At 40.0% G+C, this 24,759-nt stretch overlaps 1 pseudogene; it reads left to right on the plus strand.

Annotated features, from left to right (window-relative positions):
* Positions 1 to 9,366: 9,366 nt before the first annotated feature.
* The window catches only part of LOC110570665, a 28,898-nt pseudogene continuing 13,505 nt past the window's right edge, over positions 9,367 to 24,759 (plus strand).

A 24,759-nucleotide genomic window follows, 5' to 3' on the forward strand; every position in this document is an offset into this window, starting at 1 on the left:
ATAACCAGTAACGAGATTGAAGCAGTGATCAAAAACCTCCCAAAAAAACAAGAGTCCAGGGCCTGATGGATTCCCTGGGGAATTCTACCAAACATTCAAAGAAGAAATAATACCTATTCTACTGAAGGTGTTTCAAAAAATAGAAACAGAAGGAAAACTTCCAAACTCATTCTATGAGGCCAGCATTACCTTAATCCCCAAACCAGGCAAAGACCCCATCAAAAAGGAGAATTTCAGACCAATATCCCTGATGAATATGGATTCCAAAATCCTCAACAAAATCCTAGCTAATAGGATCCAGCAATACATTAAAAGGATCATCCACCATGACCAAGTGGGATTTATCCCCGGGATGCAAGGGTGGTTCAACATTCGCAAATCAATCAATGTGATAGAACACATTAATAAGAGGAGAGAGAAGAACCACATGGTCCTCTCAATTGATGTGGAAAGAACATTTGACAAAATACAACATCCTTTCCTGATTAAAACTCTCCAGAGTATAGGGATAGAGGGAACATTCCTCAAGTTCATAAAATCCATCTATGAAAAACCCACAGTGAATATCATCCTCAATGGGGAAAAGCTGAGAGCCTTTCTCTTAAGATCAGGAACACATCAAGGGTGCCCACTCTCACCACTGTTGTTCAACATAGTACTAGAAGTCCTAGCAACAGCAATCAGACAACAAAAAGAAATAAAAGGTATTCAAATTGGCAAAAAAGAAGTCAAACTCTCTTTTCACAGGCGACATGATACTTTATGTGGAAAACCCAAAAAACTCCACTCCCAAATTACTAGAACTGATCCAGCAATTCAGTAATGTGGCAGGATACAAAATCAATGCACAGAAATCAGTTGCTTTCTTATACACTAACAACGCAACTGTTGAAAGAGAAATTAAAGAAACGATTCCATTTACAATAGCACCAAAAACCATAAGATACCTCGGAATAAACCTAACCAAAGAGGTAAAGGATCTATACTCTAGGAACTACAAAACACTCATGAAAGAAATTGAAGAAGACACAAAAAGATGGAAAAATATTTCATGCTCATGATCGGAGGAATAAACATTGTTAAAATGTCTACGCTGCCCAGAGCAATCTATACCTTCAATGCCATCCCAATCAAAATTCCAATGACATTCTTCAAAGTGCTGGAACAAACAATCCTAAAATTTGTATGGAATCAGAAAACACCCCAAATCGCCAAGGAGATGTTGAAAAATAAAAACAAAGTTGGGGGCATCACGTTGCCTGATTTCAAGCTATATTACAAAGCTGTGATCACCAAGACAGCGTGGTACTGGCACAAAAACAGACATACAGACCAATGGAACAGAATAGAGAACCCAGATATGGACCCTCAACTCTATGGTCAAATAATCTTCCACAAAGCAGGAAAAACATGCAATGGAAAAAAGACAGTCTTTTCAATAAATGGTGCTGGGAAAATTGGACAGCCACATGCAGAAGAATGAAACTCGACCATTCTCTAACACCATTCACAAAGATAAATTCAAAGTGGATGAAAGACCTCAATGTGAGACAGGAATCCATCAAAATCCTAGAGGAGAACATACGCAGTAACCTCTTTGACATCGCCCACAGCAACTTCTTTCAAGATACATCTCCAAAAGCTAGTGAAACAAAAGCAAAAATAAACTTTTGGGACTTCATCAAGATAAAAAGCTTCTGCACAGCAAAGGAAACAGTGAACAAAACAAAGAGGCAACCCATAGAATGGGAGAAGATATTTGCAAATGACACTACAGATAAAGGGCTGGTATCCAAAATCTATAAAGAACTTCTCAAACTCAACACCCAAAAAACAAATAAGTCAAAAAGTGGGCAGAAGAGATGAACAGATGCTTCTCTGAAGAAGACATACAAATGGCTAACAGACACATGAAAAAATGTTCATCATCATTAGCCATCAGGTAAATTCAAATCAAAACCACACTGAGAGGGCGCCTGGGTGGCTCAGTTGGTTAAGCGACTGCCTTCAGCTCAGGTCATGATCCTGGAGTCCCTGGATCAAGTCCCACATCGGGCTCCCTGCTCAGCAGGGAGTCTGCTTCTCCCTCTGACCCTCCCCCCTCTCATGTGTTCTCTCTTATTCTCTCTCTCTCAAATAAATAAATAAAGTCTTTAAAAAAAAAAAAACCACACTGAGATACCACCTTACACCAGTTAAAATGGCAAAAATGGACGGGGAATGAAACAACAAATGTTGGAGAGGTTGTGGAGAAAGGGGAACCCTCTTACACTGTTGGTGGGAATGCAAGTTGGTACACCCACTTTGGAAAACAGTGTGGAGGTTCCTCAAAAAGTTAAAAATAGAGCTACCCTATGACCCAGCAATTGCACTACTGGGTATTTACCCCAAAGACACAGATGTAGTGAAAAGAAGGTCCATATGCACCCCAATGTTCATAGCAGCAATGTCTGCAATAGCCAAACTGTGGAAAGAGCGAGATGCCCTTCAACAGGTGAATGGATAAAGAAGATGTGGTCCATATATACAATGGAATATTACTCAGCCATCAGAAAAGATGAATACCCAACTTTTACATCAACATGGATGGGACTGGAGGAGATTATGCTAAGTGAAATAAGTCAAGCAGAGAAAGTCAATTATCATATGGTTTCACGTATTTGTGGAACATAAGGAATAACATGGAGGACATTAGGAGAAGGAAGGGAAAAATGGGGGGTGGGGAATTGGAGGGAGAGATGAACCATGAGAGACTATGGACCTGAGAAACAAACAGGGTTTTAGAGGGGAGGGGGGAGGGGGGATTGGTTAGCCCGGTGATGGGTATTAAGGAGGGAACGTACTGCATGGAGCACTGCGTGTTACACGAAAACAATGGATCATGGATCACTACATCAAAAACTAATGATGTATTGTATGGTGACTAACATAATAAAATTGAAAAAAAATTACAGGTGAAAAGAAATTAATAAATTAGAAGAATAAACTAAATAAAAACCCTAAGTGAAACAAGAAGGATAATAAATTTAAAAAATGAACAAAAACCATGGAAACTACATTTAGATGCTCCATATTACATCTAATCAAAATTCCAGAGGGAGAGACTAGAGAGAATAGGGAAGAGGTAATGGCTGTTCCCATTATTCCGAGATTTTTGAAGAGCAGAAGAAAGATTTGATTCCTTAGATGAAAAGGCATACTGGGTCCAAAGTAGTACAAATAAAGGTAAATTCATGACAAAATATCATTTAAGGGGAGGTGCCTGAGTGGCTCAGTTGGTTAAGTGTCCGACTCTTGATCTCAGCTCAGGTCATGCTCTCAGGGTCGTGAGATTAAGCTCCCGTTGGGCTGCAAGCTGGGCATGGAGTCTGCTTGAGATTCTCTCTGTCCCTTTTCCTCTACCCTCCCCCCACACTCTCTCTCTCAAATAAATAAATAAATAAATAAATCTTTAAAATATATAATCTAGAACTGCAGAACATCGATAGTAAAAGAAAGCCTTAAAAGCTCCCAGAGAGAAAGATTACCTAGAATACAAAGATAATCATACTGACATAAATTCTATTCAACGACAATAGATGTTATGACATGCTGGAGCAGGCCTGCACCAGCTCAAAAAGCTGGTCATCAAAATTCTGGGAATCTTGTGAGCCACTCATTAAAATGTCAGTAGCTTGAAATAACCATGTTGGGAATATTTATACCACAAAAACTGACAAATGCTATAAATCAGGATTCTTTCCTCAACCTCCAGAAATCATTTACCAAAACATTACTGAATAAATATCAGAGATAATAAAAATCTCCAAAATACTGATGGAACATGGATCCTAATATCCTATACTACTTCAAACCATCATTTGAGACAGAGGGGTAAAAGAAAGCATTTCCAACCTAACTGAGACTAAAAAACTCTTTTTTTTTTTTTCAAAGATTTTATTTATTTATTTGACAGAGAGAGAGACAGCTAGAGCAGGAACACAAGCAGAGGGAGTGGGAGAGGGAGAGGCAGGCTTCCCGCCGAGCAGGGAGCCCGATGCGGGACTCGATCCCAGGACCCCAGGATCATGACCTGAGCCGAAGGCAGACGCTTAACGACTGAGCCACCCAGGCGCCCGAGACTAAAAAACTCTTATCCACAGATCCATGCCAAAAGAAATACTAAAAGCTATACTTGGGTTGGAAAAAAATAAAGCCAGAGGTAAGGAATAAAGAAATCAGCAAACTATATTCTTAAATGCAAACAAGTATTAATGATAAAAGAGTATAAATAAATTTATACTTAAAAACGTGGAATCAAAATCATTTGCAATAACGTGGAAGAAAACAGTAACAGTAATCAAGGGGATGTTGGAGGGATGTTTAAAATTTTTTTTTTAAGATTTTATTTATTTGAGAGAGAGAGAATGAGAGACAGAGAGCATGAGAGAAAGGAGGGTCAGAGGGAGAAGCAGACTCCCTGCTGAGCAGGGAGCCCGATGTGGGACTCGATCCCGGGACTCCAGGATCATGACCTGAGCCGAAGGCAGTCGCTTAACCAACTGAGCCACCCAGGCGCCCCTGGAGGGATGTTTAATAGGCTAAAACTTTGTTGTTGTTAAGGAAGAGGATAAAGCAATTGATTAATTTTTAGACTTTGTTATAAAAAGTTTACTATGTTTGAGAATACGTTGGAGATAGCCTAACATATAGCACATGCTTAATACATATTTGCTGCATCTACCAACAAAGAAATGAAATCTTTCTTATTTTTCTTGAGTTTAGGAAACAGCACTACAGAAAATAATAAAGGATTGAACGCACCATATTCTGTACAAGTATAAAATGATATTAAGATTTGCTGTTCGGGCGCCTGGGTGGCTCAGATGGTTAAGCGTCTGCCTTCGGCTCAGGTCATGATCCTAGGGTCCTGGGATCGAGTCCCACATCAGGCTCCCCGCTCTGCGGGAAGTCCGTTTCTCCCTCTGCCTCTCTCTCTCTCTCATGAATAGATAAATAAAATCTTAAAAAAAAAAAAAAGATTTGCTGTTCATGGGGCGCCTGGGTGGCTCAGTTGTTAAGCTTCTACCTTCGGCTCAGGTCATGGTCGCAGGGTCCTGGGATCAAGCCCCACATCTGGCTCCCTGCTCAGCGGGGAGCCTGCTTCTCCCTCTCCCACTCCCCCTGCTTGTGTTCCTGCTCTCGCTGGCTCTCTCTCTGTCAAATAAATAAATAAAATCTTTAAAAAAAAAAAAAAGACTTGCTGTTCATTTAACATCATAACCATCTGGACATGAAATTATGATAACATGCAATCTTGGTCATTTGTATTCAGTTTCAACTTGTTCTATTCCTCTGCCATGTCTACATCTCTGAGATGGACTATAAGAGCCTGCTATTCTCTCAAAACAAAATAGTTCTCAGAACATCATGGATTAGATTTTTTTCTTTACCAACCATACTTTAAGTAGTTCTATACAGGATGAGAATTTTTGGCATTGCTGATCCATTTCCATTCAAGATGTACAGAAATATAATTGTCTCTGTACCAAATTCTGATAACATGAATTCTCCTAGTCAATTATTCTTTCCTAGAATTATACATTTAATAATGCTGAGATTAAAAAGGGATCTAGAGGGAAAAAAATAGTTGGGGAGCAGGATACAGAGGCAGAAAGTGCTTTTGAGTGGATTTGATTAATTCCCCTGTAACTTGGTTTTTTTTTTAACCTTCATACAAAAGATAAATTTGCTATGGGATATATCATCACCAACAAAGAAATGCAGGGTAATAGAAAATATTGTCCTGCAGTTATTCTGAATTCTGATTTCCTCTTATGAGCTTTCTCATCTATATTATAATGCCTTTAACTTAAAGCATATTTAATAATATTTAATATGAATAGACTCTGCAAAGTTCTCATTGAAAGCATCAGCTATAGCCCTGTCCTTGCCCCATCCAGCAGTTCCTTACAACCAGGGTGACCCAGTTTGCCTGGGATATTCCCAGCATGTGACTCTTATCTGGCGTAAGTATTAATAATGCCTCAGTGCACACTCAGAAGTGTCCTCATTTAGACAATAAATTTTATGGTCACCCTCCTTATGAGCACACAGTAATGCCTCTCCCAGATCAATTGTAGAGAGAAGTAGATTAATATTACTGAGTGCTTGCTTTCATTAAGTAAGGTAGTCACTAGGTTAGACACTGTGTAAGTTATTTCAGTTACATCTCAGCACTACCATAGAAGGTAAGTAATATTTATTACTAACTTAGAGATGAGGAAAGTAATGTTCACAGAGTCTGAAGTGGCCACAAACCTATTATATCTTATGAATGGCTAAGTAAGGATCAGAATCCAGGTCCAAAGTCAAACCAGTGCTCTTCCTCCTTCACCCCCTTCCCAATGAAGGAAAATGGATCAGAATGTCAACATCTACCCCTGTGAAATTTGGAAAATCTGTTAGTGCTCACTACCAGAAGGCAAAGGCACCAGGCATCCATTGGAATTCAATTTTGGGTGGCCATCTGTGGGAGACAATGTGCAAAGATTTCCACAAACAATTTCTCTGGTCCATGCCAATACCTCTTATCCAGCAGTGGAGTCTGTTGCCCCTCCCTTAAATCTGGGCTGGTCCTGGGACTGGCTTTGACCAGTAGAATGTAGCAAACTTGATACTGCCAGTTCCAATTCTAGGTCTTAAGAAGACTGGAAACTTCCCTTTTGTTTTCTTGCTACCTTGAGCCAACATGTAAAGAATTCCAGGCTATCCTATGGAAAAAGAGACCACATGAAGAGAAAGGCCAGTGGAGGAAAATTGAAACAATCCAGCTGACAGGCATCACCAAGGCTCCCAACATGTGAGTGAAGTCATGTTGGACTTATAACCTCTCCGGCCCCAGATGAACACAGCGGCATGAGTGAACTTGACCATCTCTGCTAAATCCTGCCAGGATTTCTTGACCCATAGAATTGTAAGCAGTGAATGGGTATTGCTTTAAGATACTGAGATTTGGAGAGGTTTGTGAAAGATACCTGATAAACCATGTCTTTCCCCACCTCCTTATCTCTATTACTCTACTGCACACCAGATCTCATCTTTCTGAGTCTTTTAGGAAGCCAGGAAATGATGCCTAGGAAAGGCTGGCCTGGAACCAAAATGGACCAGTAGGCTTATCTCCTGTCAACATTTCCCAAGCCAGCCAATGGCCTCAGATAAAATTCTAAGGATTTCCCCATTTCTGCTTTATTTTGCTCTACCTCTACTTCATAATTCCAAGGCCACTATCATATCCAGTTTTGTTCTTCCCTCAAGGGCCCTAAAACTACAATTTTCATATGGCTATTTTTTAGCCTAAGGAAGATCTGTAAATGTGTGTGTGTATATACCTGTGTGCATGTACAGTTTGCATTTATATTTCCTAGATCTCAAATAAGTCAAACTTACATTTAATTCTATATATGGTTGATTCATACAACATAAATGTCTAATCTCTTTATATGTCTCCCAGTGCCAATTAATAATGTGCCAATTTCCAATAAGAAGCCCCTTTTATTTCTCTATAAAAAATTCTTTAATCCAATTTGATTCATTCAGTAGTCACAATATGAATATGGTACATTGACCTGAAGAGCTTATTCAGTATTTTAAGAGATCTCAACTGTTGCCAATGGCAACCAGAGAATCAGCTTGACATCTCAGACTATAAAAACCTTACAGTCCATCTATATGATGAGCCCAGCAGAGAACCGGGAGGTTTATGACATTTTAATCATTGATAATTTGGGTTGTTGCTGATGAGAAGACTTTTTAATGTGAGGAACTTGGAAAGGGTTCCAAAGAGAATTGCCAAGGTAATTAAAACAGCCTTGTAAATTGGTTTGAAGAATATGCCAGGCTATCAAAACGACCATCAGCCTATCTGACCCTCCCCTCCCTGGCCACCCCATCTATTCATCAGATGTTCTCAGCCTTAATTGAAATTGACAACACAGTGATGACAAAAATGTTCTATGGCTCATGCAGCACATACTACTTCATAATCCCATAGAGAATGTGACAATAAATAATGAGATAGATCATTTATGCCCTGCAGACTTCTGAAAGTTTTAGGCAGCTTATGTTAAAAGTGCAATGAGAATAATGCACAAAATTAATATAAAGCAATAGCCAGGCTTGGGCATTTTAAAATGCATAAGAGAGGAAGTAAAGGAGTAGAACTTAAACCCCCCCAAAAATGCTAAATAAAGAAATATAGGCTATATGGATATAAGTATAGCCTTGACTATATAGCATGGAGAAAAGGTGGTGGGAAGAGAAAGGAAAAATACACTCACAGTGAGATATCATGGGGAGATGGGAGGAAAAGAAAGTGGAGGCAGAGTACCAAAATACACTGGGTCCCAGTCTCCATAAAGTGCACTGTTATAAAACTTCCAAGTGTCTCATTTAATCTTCACAGGAATTGATTAAAAAAAAAAAAGTTGATTCCCAGAGCCCTAGTGACTTACCCCAAGTCTCACAACCAGAAAGTATCCAAGCTATATGTCCAACCTAAAGCCATATGACTCCAAAACCAATATTCCTTCTTCCCAAACATTCTCAGTCAACAAGGAATTCATTCAAGGGTACTAAGCAATAGGATAAATAGTTCTAGGCAAAGCAATTCTTTCACCCATGCAAAGGTGTTCCTTATGGGTCTATTTTCAGAGGACAAGTATGCTCCAGTGGTAAGACATTTGTATACAGTGATTAGGGTAAGAGGATACAGAGTAGGCAAAGAAAATTTGAATCCCAGTAGCATCACTTCCTAGCTGTGTGACCTTTAGCAATATACTACACCTCTTGGAGTTTCTCTGTCAGAGAAGTGAGAACCATTATGACTAGTTGATTAAATGGTGAAAGGATGACATAAAATAACATGATGCAAATTGCCTGGCATAGAGTTCTGAACACAGTAGAACATAATAAATGTAAACTACAATAATCTATTTTATTTTCACCCCAATATCTATAAGTATGAAGCTAAAATGGCCAATGATTTTATTGAAGTATATACAGGTAAAATGACATGCTCTCTGGGATTTGCTTCAAAATACTTTAGCTTAAATAGGGAGGTGAGGGGAGTATTATGTGAGAATAGAGAAAACAAAACCAACAAATGTTAATGACTGTTGAAATTAGGTGAAACTGGTACAGTGAGTTCATTATACTATTCTCTCTACTTTTGTGTATATTTAAATTCTTCCACAATAAAAAGTTTTGGAAAATGTTCATGGTTAGTACCTAAAGGACACACATATGTTGGCTGAAAATTGCCAGGACTAAACACTAAGAAAAAGATAAGACTGAATTCAGTGGAAGCCTGGCCTCTTCTCAGGCCTCATGGATCTGCTCCAGGCCTGGAATGAGTACGCTCTTAAACCCAAGCTGTGCAGCATGATATTGGAAAGGGATGACATTGTCCTTCAGAAGTTTGAAGACAGAAATTACCAATCTCCAGAGCTAAAGCTAATTATTTTCCCAACATCATCATCTTGGTTTACCTTCTCCCCATTTGTATCCATTGGCATCATCCAGCATTTTTATTCTTTCTGTTCCTACTACGGACCCCTCCCCCCAAAAAGACACAGCTTCCCTGTCCCTGTAAACATCCTTTTACCTGCCCAGGATTACAGCCAAAGTTTCTAAAGCAGGTCTTTCCCAAAACTCCTGCAAATGATCTTTTCTCAATGGCTTTGAATATTTGCAATGCATTTCTTGAGTTAAACAAAGTAACATCTTTTAAAGGCATATGTGCTTTTAAGAAGGAAAACACACTGTTACCCATTTGTATAAATTAATTGATCATAAAATAAACAGCATGAGAGTCCAGAGTGTAGAGAATGTGTTCAGAAAGAGGAGGTCATATTGAGAGGCAAATTTCAGTTTAGTTCTACTATGCTTCCCCAAAACTGTCTTGTGTCTATAACCTGTACTCTCGCTCCTTACCAAGACTTACCTGTGCATTGTCACATAATAGTCCACTTTCTGTTTTCTGAGCTAGATAATAATGACCAGCGTATACTTGGTAAGGTAAAAATGACTAACACACAGGGGCATCTGGGTGGCTCAGTCGTTAAGCGTCTGACTTCGGCTCAGGTCATGATCCCAGGGTCCTGGGATAGAGCCCCACATCGGGCTCCCTGCTTGGCGGGAAGCCTGCTTCTACCTCTCCCATTCCCACTGCTTGTGTTCCTGCTCTCACTATCTCTCTCTCTGTCAAATAAATAAATACAATCTTTAAAAAAAAATGGCTAACACAGTATACATACCAAGATGGGAACCTCCTAGGGAGACGTTGGGCCCATGGATTAAAAACATAGTACCTAAGAAAAGATAGAAAACAATTGGTTCTCTAATTCATTCATCAGTGGCATGAGATAAAATGCTAGACTTTTATCTGTGCATTTGTTTTCTGAAATTAGATTGGACTATGAAGGTGCAGCCCTTCACCAGCTAATTTTACCTCTTCATTTTACCATGTCAATGTGTCACTATACAGCCATATGGGAACTCATCTTAACAAAGTAGAATTTTTTTTTATTTTTTTTTATTCTTATGTTAATCCCCATACATTACATCATTAGTTTTAGATGAAGTGTTCCATGATTCATTGTTTGTGCATAACAGCCAGTGCTCCATGCAGAATGTGCCCTCCTCAATACCCATCACCAGGCTAACCCATCCTCCCACCCCCTCCCCTCTAGAACCCTCAGTTTGTTTTTCAGAGTCCATCGTCTCTTATGGTTCGTCTACCCCTCCGATTTCCCCCGCTTCATTCTTCCCCTCCTGCTACCTTCTTCTTCTTCTTCTTTTTTTTTTTTCTTAACATATATTGCATTATTTGTTTCAGAGGTACAGATCTGAGATTCAACAGTCTTGCACAATTCACAGCGCTTACCAGAGCACATACCCTCCCCAGTGTCTATCACCCAGTCACCCCATCCCTCCTACCCCACCCCCCACTCCAGCAACCCTCAGTTTGTTTCCTGCGATTAAGAATTCCTCATATCAGTGACAGAGAGAGACACAGCGAGAGAGGGAACACAAGCAGGGGGAGTGGGAGAGGGAGAAGCAGGCTTCCCTCTGAGCAGGGAGCCCGATGTGGGGCTCGATCCCAGGCGCTGGGATCGTGACCTGAGCCGAAGGCAGACGCTTAACGACTGAGCCACCCAGGCGCCCCAACAAAGTAGAATTTAATGTATCCCGTTCCCTTTAACATTTTCTCACAAGCATGAGTAGTGACAGGACTAGTATTTCTAGAACCTCTGTAATGATTTGCAGCCAACAGAACAATATCATTATTTCAGATTCATCCAAATTCTGCAATTTATTCTGTCATTGTCTCTGGCTCTTTGCATAAGTAGACTGAAGATATTTGTTTCCAGTTAAATTCTTTTATGAAATTTGAAATTACTTTCAGTATTAGTGATATCTTTCTTTGGGAAATCAACAGCTTAATGACAAAGAAAAAATTTAGCTAAACATCGTCTTAGAGATTTCAGCCACAAAAAAGGTTTATTTATTTATTTATTACCAACCCAACCCACCCATTCTCTATCCCTTTTTTATTTTTTTTATTTAAATTCAATTAGCCAACACACAATACATCTTTAGTTTGATATAGTATTCAACAATTCATCAGTTGCATATAACACCCAGTGCTCATCACATCTCTATCCTTTCTTTTAGATAGAAGCCATAAAAGGTCAAGTCAAAGCATTGTATTAAGAAACAAGGGAGCTTGGACTTAGAACACACATGGCCAGAGACACTGCCAACCAGGAACTTGGAGCAGATCAGAGGCAGTGAATAATAGTTCTTCAAGTCTGCAATAAGAAATGGCATCCAACAAACCAAAAAGCAGACTCCTAACTATAGAGAACAAACTGATGGTTAAAGAGTACACTTATCTTGACGAGCACTGAGTAATATATGGAATTGTTGAATGACTATATTGTACACCTGAAAAAATATAACACTGTATATTAACTATACTGAAATTAAAATAATTTTTTTTAATGTCATCCGATTGGGACGCCTGGTTGGCTCATCGGTTAAGCATCTGCCTTCGGCTCAGATCATGATCTCAGAGTCCTGGGCTAAAGTCCTGCATTGGGCTCCTTGCTCAGCAGGAAGCCTGCTTCTCCCTCTGCCTGCAGCTCCCCCTGCTTGTGCTCGCGCTTGCTTTTTCACTTTCTCTCTCTCTTACAAATAAATAAATAAAATCTTTTAAAAATAAAAAAAATCTTAAATGGCATCCAATTAAACTACATTGCAAAAAATGGGAAACAGAATGGAAAGAGTAAAACATGGAAGAGGCAGAATCTGAAGAATCTTGGTGGAAAAAGTACTGGACCGACAGGAATGGGAAGATGGAGTATTTCCTGCAGTGGAAGGGACTTACTGACATGCCAACAATACTTGTGAACCTGAAGAAAATTTAGATTGTCCAGAGTTAATTGAAGCATTTATTAATTCTCAAAAAGCTGATACAGAAAGAAAACCTTTATCTGACAGTGAATGTAATAATAGCAAATCAAAGAAAAGAGATGCTGCTGACAAACCAGTCTTGATCCTGAAACAATTAGTGCCACAGACAGCAGTGGTGAATTAATGTTCGTCATGACGTGGAAAGATTCAGATGAGGCAGAGGTGGTGCTGGCAAAAGAGGCAAATATGAAGTGTTCTCAAATTGTAATTGCTTTTTATGAAGAGACTTGGCACTCTTATGTGGAAGACAAAGCTCAAGAATTGTTTCCATGGCTATATATATATATATTCATAGCCTTATATATAATCTGGGTCTTGGCTTTTTATATTTATTAGTGTGAAGATATAACAACAGTCTAATGAAAATCAAGTTTGATATGTTTGTTGTGAAGTATTATTGGGGGAGTCATAGGGGAGCTTTTTTGCATCTATAGCACTGATTGTGGATCTTTGGGGGTTTTCTGTAACCTGTTTTTTTTTTCAAGTTTTTATTTAAGTTCCAGTTAGTTAATATACACTGTAATATTAGTGTCAGGTATAGAATTTAGTGATTCATCACTTACATACAACACCCAGTGCTCTGATGAGTGCCCCCTTTAAGCCCCATCCCCTATTCCCCCCCCCCACCGGCCTCCCCTCTGGTAACCCGCAGTTTGTTCTCTATAGTTAAGAGTCTGTTTCTTGGTTTGCTTCTTTCTCTCTTTTTTCTTTTTCCGTTTGCTCTTTTGTTTTGTTTCTTAAATTCCACATTTGAGTGAAATCATATGGTATTTGTCTTTCTCTGACTGACTTACTTCACTTAGCATGATACCCTCTAGTTCCATCCACATTGCTGCAAATGGCAAGACTTCATTCTTTTTGATAGCTGAGTAATATTCCATTGTACATATGTACCACTTCTTTATCCTTTCATCAGTTGATGGATGTTTGTCCTCTTTCCATGATTCAGCTATTGTTGATAATGATGTTATAGACATCATGGTGCATGTGTCCCTTCGAATCTGTATTTCTGTATCCTTTGGGTAAATACCTAGCAGTACAATTGCTGGATCGTAGGGAAGTTCTATTTTTAACTTTTTGAGGAAACTCCATCCTGTTTTCCAGAGTGGCTGCACCAGTTTGCATTCCCAACAGTATAAGAGGGTTCCCCTTTCTCCACATCCTCCCCAACATCTGTTGTTTCCTGTGTTGTTAATTTTAGCCATTCTGACTGCTGCGAGGTGATATCGCTTTGTAGTTTTGATTTGTATTTCCCTGATGATGAGTGATGTTGAGCATCTTTTCATGTGTCTGTTAGCCATCTGGATGTCTTCTTTGGAAAAATGTCTTCATGTCTTCTGCCCACTTCTTAACTGGATTATTTGTTTCTTGGGGTGTTGAGTTTGATAAGTTCTTTATAGATTTTAGATACTAACCCTTTACCTGATACGTCATTTGCAAATATCTTCTCCCATTCTGTAGGCTGCCTTTTAGTTTTGTTGATTGTTTCCTTTACTGTGCAGAAGCTTTTTATCTTGATGAAGTCCCAATAGTTCATTTTTGCTTTTGTTTCCCTTGCCTCAGGAGATGTATCTAGTAAGAAGTTGCTATGGCCAATGTCAAAGAAGTTACTGACTGTGTTCTCCTCTGGAATTTTGATGGATTCCTGTCTCACATTTACGTCTTCCATCAATTTTGAATTTATTTTTGTTTATGGTGTAAGAAAGTGGTCCAGTTTCATTCTTCTGCATGTTGCTGTCCAGTTTTCCCAACACCATTTGTTGAAGAGACTGTCTTTTTTCTATTGGATATTCTTTCCTGCTTTGTCGAAGATTAGTTGATCATATAGCTGTGGGTTCATTTCTGGGTTTTCTGCTCTGTTCCATTGATCTATGTGTCTGTTTTTATGCCAGTACCATACTGTCTTGATCACTACAGCTTTGTAATATAACTTGAAGACCAGAATTATGATGCTTCCAGTTTTGCATTCCTTTCTCAAGATTGCTTTGGCTATTCAGGGTCTTTTATGGTTCCATAGAAAGTTTAGGATGATTTGGTCTAGCTTTGTGGAAAATGCTGATGGTATTTTGATAGGGATTGCATGAAATGTGTAGATTGCTTTGGGTAGTATAGACATTTTAACAATATTTGTTCCTCCAATCCGTGAGCATAGAATGTTTTTCCATTTCTTTGTGTCATCTTCAATTTCTTTCATCAGTGTTTTATAGTTTTCAGAGTACAGGTCTTTTACCTCTTGGGTTAGGTTTATTCCTAGGTATCTCATGGTTTTTGGTGCAATTGTAAATGGGATCAATTCCTTGATTTCTCTTTCTGCTGCTTCATTATTGGTGTATAGAAATGCAACAGATTTCTATATGTTGATTTTGAATCCTGTGACTTAACTGAATTTGTGTCTCAGTTCTAGCAATTTTTTGGTGGAGTTTTTGGGTTTTCTATATAGAGTATCATGTCATCTGCAAATAGTGAAAGTCTGACTCTTCCTTGCTGATTTGGGTGACTTTTATTTTTTTTCGTTGTCTGGTTGTTGAGGCTAGGACTTTCAGTAGTATATTAAATAATGGTGATGAGAGTAGACTTCCTGTCTTGTTCTTGACCATACAGGAAAAGCTCTCAGTTTTTCTTCATTGAAGATGACATTAGCTGTGGCTTTTTCATATATGGCCTTTATTATGTTGAGGTATGTTCCCTCTATACCTACTTTGTTAAAGATTTTTATCATAAATGGATATTGTACTTTGTCAAATGCTTTTTCTGTATCTTTTGAAAGGATCGTATGGTTCTTATCCTTTCTTTTGTTAATGTGGTGTATCAGGTTGATTGATTTGTGAATATTGAACTATCTTACAGCCCAGGAATAAATCCCACTTGATTGTGGTGAATGATTCTTATATTGTGCTGTTGGATTTGATTTGCTAGTATTTTGTTGAGAATTTTTGCATTCATGTTCATCAGGGATATTGGACTATAGTTCTCTTTCTTAGTGGAGTCTTGGTCTAGTTTTGGATTCAGGGTAATGCTGGCCTCATAGAATGAGTTTGGAAGTTTTCCTTCCATTTCTATTTTTTGGAATAGTTGGTGAAGAATAGGTATTAACTCTTCTTTAAATGTTTGGTAGAATTCCCCCTGGGAAGCCATCTGGCCCTGGACTTTTCTTTGTTGGGAGAATTTTGGTTGCTGATTCAATTTTTTTGCTAGTTATGTTGTAGTTGACTTCACGTTTCCTAGCATTGTGGTCAGAAAATATGCATGGTATGATCTCATTCCTTTTGTGTTTGTTGTGGCCTGATTTGTGACCTAGTATGTGCCTGTGGGAAAAAAAACGTGTATTCTGCTGCTTTAGGATGAAGTAATCTAAATATATCTGTCTAGTCCATCGTGGTCCAGTGTGTCATTCAAAGCCATTGTTTCCTTGTTGATTTTCTGCTTAGATGATCTGCCATTGGTGTGAGTGGGGTGTTAATTTCCCCTCTGATTATTGCATTATTATCAATGAGTTCCTTTATATTTATTAATATTTGTTTTATATAGTAAGGTGCTCCCATGTTGGAGGCATAAATATTTATAGTTCTTGTGATTCATAGTTCTTCTTTCTCTCTTTTGTTCAGCTTCATTATTTTCCATTATTCTATCCTCTATCACTTATTCATTTCTCTATTTATATTCCTCTACTTCTTCTATCCTGTGGTCATTACATCCAGTCAGTTTCAAATCTCGGCTATCACATTTTTCATTTCTGCCTGATTGGTTTTTTTAGCTCTTTTATCTCTGTAGTAAGGGTCTCCCTGATGTCTTCCATGCTTTTCTCAAGCCCGGCAAGTAGCCTTATGACCGTTGCTTTAAATTCTCCATCAGGCATATTACTTGTATCTGTTTCAATTAGATCTCTGGCCATGACCTTCTCTTCTCCTTTTTTGGGGATGAATTCCTCCATTTTGGCATTTTGTCTAGGTCTCTGTCTTCCTCAGTGTGTTAGAAAAGCCTGTTATGTTTCCTGCTCCTGAGAGTAATGGCTTTATGAAGAAGAGGTCATACATTGTCCAGGGCCTGGCACTTCAGGGAGTGTCTCTGGTGTGTGCTGTGTGTACTCTGCTGCTGTGTTTTGGCTGCTTTATCCCTCAAGTCAGTCATCTTCAGAGTCTCTCCTTCCCTACAATGGGCAGTGTTTGGACTTTGCCAGAGTGTGAAGAGTTTTAACTAGGCATGCTCTGGTCTGCTTGCTAAATGGGACCTGATGCTACTTCCAATAAAACTGAAGCCTTGCTGAACTTTATAGTCAGTAGACATAGTACATGCAGATGTCCTGCTGGTCTTCTGGGGAGGGTGCCTACTGCACTGGTCCTCAAGCACACTTGTCCAAGAAAAGCAGTACCAGCAGAGCACAGGGGTATGAGACGTGGTGTAAGCAGGTTAGGCAGCCAGTGTTGACATTGTGCTGTTTACTAAGTTGGTTTATGCTGAGGGGCAGGGGAGGGAAATGGTGCCAACCAGCTACTTTGTCCCCAGAGAGGGGCCTCCATGCTTGCTGCTCTCAGGGAAGCACTCCCAGAAGAGTGCATACTTTCCCCTCTTGCATCCCAGGCATTTTTCAGATCGCTATTGCCACGCTGTTTGCCTCCAGGATGTTTGCCTGTCTAGAGCAGCACAGTGAATTTTGGGCTCTATCTCAGCCAAGCCTGCTGACTTTTAAAACTCCAAACTTTAGAGATGTGCCATAGCGAGGGTTTGTGCTGGTCTTCTGGGGGAGGGTCTCGCTCTGCAGGGACTGATACAGGTTTGACCAAGAAGGACTGTCGCACCAAAGTGCAGGGGCATGGGATTTGGAGCAAAACAGGATAAACAGTCAGTGTCTGGGTTAACCTCCCTCAGCAGGTGTCTCTGGGCTTATGCTGAGGGGATGGGGAGGGAATTGGAACCCTCCAGCTCTTTCGTCCCTGAAGAAGTGCCACCTCTCACAGATGTCTTCCAAGAAGAGTGAACAGTCTCTCCCATGTGCCTTAGGAGATCATCAGATCATACCGTCTGGCGGGGCGAGGGGATATTGCTTACTTGCCTTCTCTCCAGGAGTAGGACAGTGCCCTCAGGGCTCTATCCCAGCCAAGCCCCCACCCATCTCTAAAACTCCAGTCTTTGAGCCCCCCTTCCCCCCCCCCACCGGTTGCAAAAACTCATGAAAATCAGCCCCTCTCTTTCTCCCAGCCAAAGGCTTTGGGGAAGTCTCCTTGTACATATCCTGTGTGCTCTTTTCTCTGCAACCAGGGCTCCCTCCCCTCTGTAGCACCTGTGTACATTTCTCCCCCAAATCATGTCCCCACACTTCCGACCTTCCTCTATGTGGACTCTCCTCTTCCTCTAGTTGTGCAGTTTGTTCTGTCAGTCCTCAGATTGATTTCTTGGGTATTTAGAATGATTTGATATTTATCTAACTGTGTTCCAGGGATGAGGCAAGCTTAGGATCCTCTTAGCTCTCTCTCTAGCACTGGTTACTTTGAATAAATAAAAACTTTCTTAGTTGCTTTCTTTATCAGAAAAGAATATTTGAGACCATATATTATTTTGACCATTATATTATCGTTTGAAACTATATATTATTTCCTTTGCACTAGAGAACAACTTTTCTAAATATCAGGGAAAATCTCCAAAGTAATTACTCAATCAGGATTTATATTTAACTCCTATATGCCTAAGGACCATTCTGGGTTTTTTGTTATTTGTGTGTGTGTGTGTGTGTATAAAATACACACATAAGTGGCTTCCTTTCCTTTCCTTTTCTTTCTTTCGTTCGTTCGTTTTAACATTCACCAAAACAAAACAGCATTTCGTGACCATGGATAACCCATGTTTCTGGGATGCTATCATTTTGAGCAACCTAAGAAATAAATCACCTCAAGTTAAGTTTAAATTTTCCCTAAAGCTCTAACCTTTCAAATCAAATAGATGATTTTGTAATGAATTGGACAATTTAAATATAATATAAATGATTTAAATTGGACAACTTAAAAGCAGTCATATCAGAATCCATGTCCATATCTACAGCTATATAAATGCAAGTTTATTTGCAAAACCCCTTAAAGGAAAATTTTATCATACCAACAACTTCTCCACCCAAATGAGAAAACTAGAGAAGTCCTGGTGTGTTTTAATTAGGTAAGCAAAATTATTTACATGGACATTTACGAATTTCTTCTAGTGAACCATTCCTTTGCAAGTTGAAATCCCTAAAAGAGATTGACTAAATGGGACAAAATGGGACTAAAAGGTCATGATTCATGGAATGCCTCAAGCTTCATTCATGGAAACCTAATCATAATCAGATGGCTGGAGATGTTGGCAATTGAAGACCTGCTGGAATAAATGGGCGAACAGACTTTCACAGTCCAAATTCTTGACCTGCATGTGTTTTCTTTATTCCAACTCATTTCTTACATGTAGGCTCAATCTTCTCAATATTTGGGTTACTGGTTCAGCAGAAGCCAGGAAAAAACAATAACTCTGTAGCAATCAGAGTGTTATCCAACTATATATTGCTTACTTTATTGTAAACAGTAGTCAATAGACAGTTTTATATTCAAAAAGAAAAAGAAAAAAGAAACAATGTATTCTTTCCTAAAAATTCTAGATAAATTCTTTGGTCTTTCTCTTTTTTTCCTCATAGGTATAACTGAATCCCAGAGATATTTAGATCTATTCCTTTAGTCTGCAATTACCTTCATGGCTTGCTTGTGATTGAAAGCTTTCCCAAAACCATTTGGGTCTCTGCACCACTCCAGTGACCACATGTTAACCTAAGTAACTAGACTGCAGCTAACGTACCTCACGTGTGTGTTTTTCTTGCTGCCAGTCTTTCATGCCCACACATTATTACTAAGGCAATTCAAAGAACTGTATTCTGAAAAGAAAAAACAAAATTTTTTGCATGTTATTTTTCCCTTCTAGGTTTCTCACTTCAGTTGAATGGGACATGCTTACAGCCCTAACCAGACTGATTACCCCCTTGTGCTGCTCCATCTGTATATGTGTAGACTCCATTGTTCCATTGATCATCCCTTGATAGCAGTTGTTCACTAACCTGTCTATTGCCCCTTCCAGACAAGGAATTTCTTTAAGGCAAGAATCATCTCTCATATGCCTCTAAATCCCTGGCACAATGCCTGGCACACAGGAAACACTCAAAAGTTAGTGTTGACTGAACATATGACCCATACAACATAGTGTCCATGAGGTAAAATCATGTTTGACACAGAGGAATTTTCGTATCAACTTTGATATTCTTTTCTCTATCTTTATCTTTTTTTTTTTTTAAGTAGGCTCCATGCCCAATATGGGGCTTGAACTCATGACTCTGAGGTTAAGAATAGCATGCTCTGCTGACTGAGCCAGCCTGGAACCCAATATTCTTAACTTTAACTGCTGTGTGCCTAAACATGGATTTAAAGTACATATTTAGGGGCGCCTGGGTGGCTCAGTTGTTAAGCATCTGCCTTTGGCTCAGGTCACGATCCCAGGGTCCTGGGATCGAGCCCCACATCGGGCTCCCTGCTCAGCGGGAAGCCTGCTTCTCCCTTTCCCACTCCCGCTGCTTGTGTTCCCTCTCTCACTGTCTCTTTCTCTGTCAAATAAATAAATAAAATCTTTAAAAAAATAAAAATAAAGTACATATTTATATTGTTTTGTAGGCCCTTTCCATCGGTCTTCCATTCTAGGAAATTTCCTTTATTTCTCTGAGTATATCCTTCACTCCATTTCTCATTCCAAGAGATTAGATTTTCTCCTAAAACTCCTACTAATCAAATGTTACAATTTCTGTATCTGTTCTCTCTTAACTCCATATTCATACATTTATCCATTTTTCCATTTATTTATCTTTTATCTCTTTGTGCTGTGTTCCAAGAGAAATTTCTTTAGCTTGAGTCCTCAGCTGTATCATTGGTTCATCCATTAAATTTTGTCCCAATACTATATTTCTACTGAAATAATTTACATACTGAGATATGTACAGGTTTTAAGTATAAAGTTCAATGAGTTTCAGCAAATGTATATAGCCATCTTTCATGGAAGAACTCAATTTATTGTTACTCACAAATCCATGCTGAAAAAATGAGCAATTGAACTTCAGGAAAAAGAAAATGAAGCTCAGAGGAATAAATTACAAAAATTTATTCTTCAATCTAAATAATTGTTTGTTAAAATACTCAAATAATCTGAAACTAAATTCCAGTTGAAATCAACACAGGAAACGAGGAAACAGGAGAAGCAGAAGACATAAAAGCATACTACACTTTTCATATTGTTTTAATGGAAGGCTATATAGATACTAATTAACTCAACACATTAGAACAATACATCTAATGGTTTGTATTAAAACTTAAGAGTAATCACAGCAGAGTAACAAAAAAGTGATTGATCCAGTAAATCATTTTGGTAAGGCCACTGTGAAAAGGTAATATCTCACCAAAGGGTGAGAGGACCTTACTATGCAAAGTGGGGAAAGATTATTTCAGACCAAGGTAACAGCATGTGTAAAGGTCCAAAGGCAACAAAGGGATTGGCATGTATAGCTGGAGCTCTGAGAAGAGTGAGAAAGAAGCAATTAGATCTGACAGGTAGGAAAGAGCCATCATGCAAGGCCTTTAGACAATGTCAAAGGTTTGGATTTTATTCTAAGTTCTGAGGGAAGCCTTCGAAGTGTTTTAAGCAAGGACTGGGGTTGTCTGATTTATGTTTTTATGAAATCACTATGGAGAACAAGCTACAGAGGAAGAAAAATGGAATTCAAGAGACTAGGTCAGAGGTGATGGGGACTGGGTTAGGAGATGGCCTTGGAAACAGAGTGAAGTAGAGGGACTGGAAAAATATTTTAGAGGGAACACTGGCAGTCCCCGTCAATGGACTAGATGTGAGGGGTGACAGACAGAAGAAAACTAAAGATGTCTCCCAGGTTTCTGGTTTACACAATTGGTGAATGTGTTCTATAAGCAGGTGAATGGTTGGCATAACAGGGTGGTCCTCACTGAGCTGGGAAAGGACTCCATCTGAGAAGAGAACAGGTAGTGGGATGGAAAACCACAGGCCTATTTCAAACCGTGAATATGTAGATGCCCTGGTAGATGTCCAAGTGCAGGTGTCTGTGCACAAAGGATACACAAACCTAGCATTCCTGAGCAGTTCAGTGGTCCTGAAACACAGGGGACAGGTGAGATGACCTAGGGGTGAGTGTCGATGGACAAAGCCCAAGGTGGAATGCCCATGCTCTCCAACTGTTAGTAAGTGAAAGAGAAAAGGAGATGCACAAAGAAGGCTGAGAAGCAGCTGCCAGAAAAAAGAAGGTAAACCTCTATACATCAAATGATCATTTAACAAGTAAGGTATTTCTATCAGCTCCAATTAATATTTAAGAATTATGTTCCATCCAAAGGAAAAAAGTCCTAATATGTGCTGGGATTTTAGTTATGTGACTCAGTTCCTTCCACAACCCTAGCTCCCAACTAAAAATTGCCCTGTGGGAACTTTGATCCAGTGATTGCTATCCTCCTTTTCCAAAATCTACCTCTTAGAGAATGTTCCCAGGGTTGTTAAAATTTCTAGAAATAATACACATAAATACTTGGCACAAAGCAACATCAATGGATAGTAGTCATGTAATAACATTTTTAATTCCTCTTTGAGAAGACCTAAAAATCTTACCTTCATTGTAATTTAAGAACCCCCCTGCAGATTCATTAAAATATATACTGGTAATATAGGACCAGGGACTGACAACAGAGCTTTGAAGAATAGAAAGAGGAATAAAATATGCTCTATGGCTTCACAGAGCTTTACCATCTGCTACAATGATTCTCAAATTTAGAGACACATCACAATCATCTGGGGGACCTTAGGGAAAAAAATACAGATTCTACGCACCACAATAGCAAACTTTGATTCAGCAAATGTGAAGTAAATCCAAGAATCCAATTCCACCATTCGTACCTATGTACAATGACTCTGATGGACACCAAAATTTAAAAGCCACTGATTGTGTAAATCAGAACTCTTAGCAGGATTTCCTAGTCCATGGTCCAGCATCACAGCATGGTAGGGAAGGGAAATAAAATGTTAGGACTGCAGGGCACCTAGGTGGCTCAGTCAGTTAAGCGTCTGCCTTCAGCTCAGGTCATGATCCCAGGGTCCTGGGATCGAACCCCGCATCGGGCTCCCTGCTCAGCGGGAAGCCTGCTTCTCCCTTTCCCACTCCCCCTGCTTGTGTTCCCTCTCTCACTGTGTCTCTCTCTGTCAAATAAATAAATAAAAATCTTTAAAAAAATAAAATAAAATAAAACGTTAGGACTGCTGACCATGACGGTACTTCTCAACACTCATTTCCCTCCACATGGATTATAATTCAAGAATTGTATTCCATACAGCAACACAGTTCAGGGGAAAATGAGGCATGTTGCCAGGAAGGTGTGATAGGAAATAATCCACCATAACTTTCCAAGAAAGTACAGAACCTTCTCTATGGCTCTTAAGTCATAAACTAAAAGAGATCATAGAAATTATTTTGGAATGATGTCACCAAAAGGTAAAGTAACCCCAGCCTAGGTGCCTGACAAAGATCAACAATTGGGGAGGGGGGAAAGATGGCGGAGGAGTAGGGGACCCTATTTCAACTGGTCCCTGGAATTGAGCTGGATATCTACCAGACCACTCTGAGCACCCACCAAACCAGCCTGAGATGTAAGAAGATCTGGATCTCTACAAGCAGAATATCGCAGGGGATTGGTTTTGAGGTACGAAGCAGGAAGCCGTGATTCTGCGGGCAGATATCGCAGGATAAACGGCAGCGGGAGGGGTCCTGGCCGTCAGGATCCTACACTGCCAGTGAGCAACAGCCTCACATGCTGCGGACGGGCACAGACTCGCAGACCGGTAGCAGCGGGGAAAGGACTTCAGGGCAGCCCCCGGGGCGGAAACCCAGAGCGGCGGGATCGCGCCTACGAACTGCAGCTCCCTGGATGAAAACCTGGAGCAGCGGGGTCACGCAGGCGAACTGGGAGCGGCTGGCAGTTTTAGAAGCACAAAGGGCAGAGACGTCCCCCAACCTGGAGGCAGGACTGGGAGCACTGCAGAGGGGCGCACAACCCAGGACCCTGCAGTTTATAGCAGCACAGACAGAAACGGAGATGGTGTGGCCTGGAGAGCTCACTGAAGAACAGACTGAGGTCTCTCTGCTCTGAGGCAGAGGGTTGGAAATGGTCTCTTCTGCTCTGACTCGCGGAAGAGACGTGGAAAGCCACCAGGGAAAGCCACCAGAGAAAAAAAGCCCCAATACCTGATTCCCGCTGAGCCCATCCCCCACCACAGGGGAGCAGGGTTGCCCAAACAGGGTTGCCTGAGTAACAGCACAGCAGGCCCCTCCCGCAGAAGACAGGCTGGGAAAACAAGAGGCCAGCAACCCTAAGGTCCCAAGAAAACAGGTGCATCTTGCTTGGGTTCTGGTCAATAATTTGGACTCTATACATTCCCTCAAACACCCATCAACAGAATGACTAGGAGGAGGAGCCCCCAAAATAGAAAAGACTCAGAGATTATGATTTATGCTGCAGATTTACAAATGGATGCAGATATAACCAAGATGTCGGAGATGGAATTCAGGCTAGCAATTGTGAAGACAATGACTAGAATGGAGAAATCACTTAATGGCAACATAGAGTCTCTTAGGGCAGAAATGAAAGGTGAATTGGCAGAACTTAAAAATGCTATCAATGAGATCCAATCCAATCTAGATAATCTAACAGCTAGGGTAACTGAGGCAGAAAAATGAATAAGTGACCTGGAAGACAATATAATAGATAAAAAGGGAAAAGAGAAGGCCAGGGAAAAACAACTCAGAATCCATGAAAATAGAATCAGAGAAATAAGTGACACCATGAAGCATTCCAATGTCAGAATAATTGGAATCCCAGAGGGAGTGGAGAGAGAGAGAGAACTAGAAGATGTATTTGAGCAAATCATAGCTGAGAACTTCCCTAATCTGGGGAATGAAACAAACATTCGAGTCCTAGAGGCAGAGAGGACCCCCCCCCAAGATCAAGGAAAACAGGCCAACACCCAGGCATGTAATAGTAAAATTCGAAAATCTTAGAACCAAGGAAACCATCTTAAGGGAGGTTAGGGGGAAGAGATTCCTTACCTACAGAGGGAGGAACATCAGAATAATGTCAGACCTATCCACAGAGACCTCGCAAGCCAGAAAGGCCTGGCAAA

This window comes from Neomonachus schauinslandi, chromosome 1 (assembly GCF_002201575.2).
Source record: "Neomonachus schauinslandi chromosome 1, ASM220157v2, whole genome shotgun sequence".
NCBI classification, from domain to species: domain Eukaryota; kingdom Metazoa; phylum Chordata; class Mammalia; order Carnivora; family Phocidae; genus Neomonachus; species Neomonachus schauinslandi.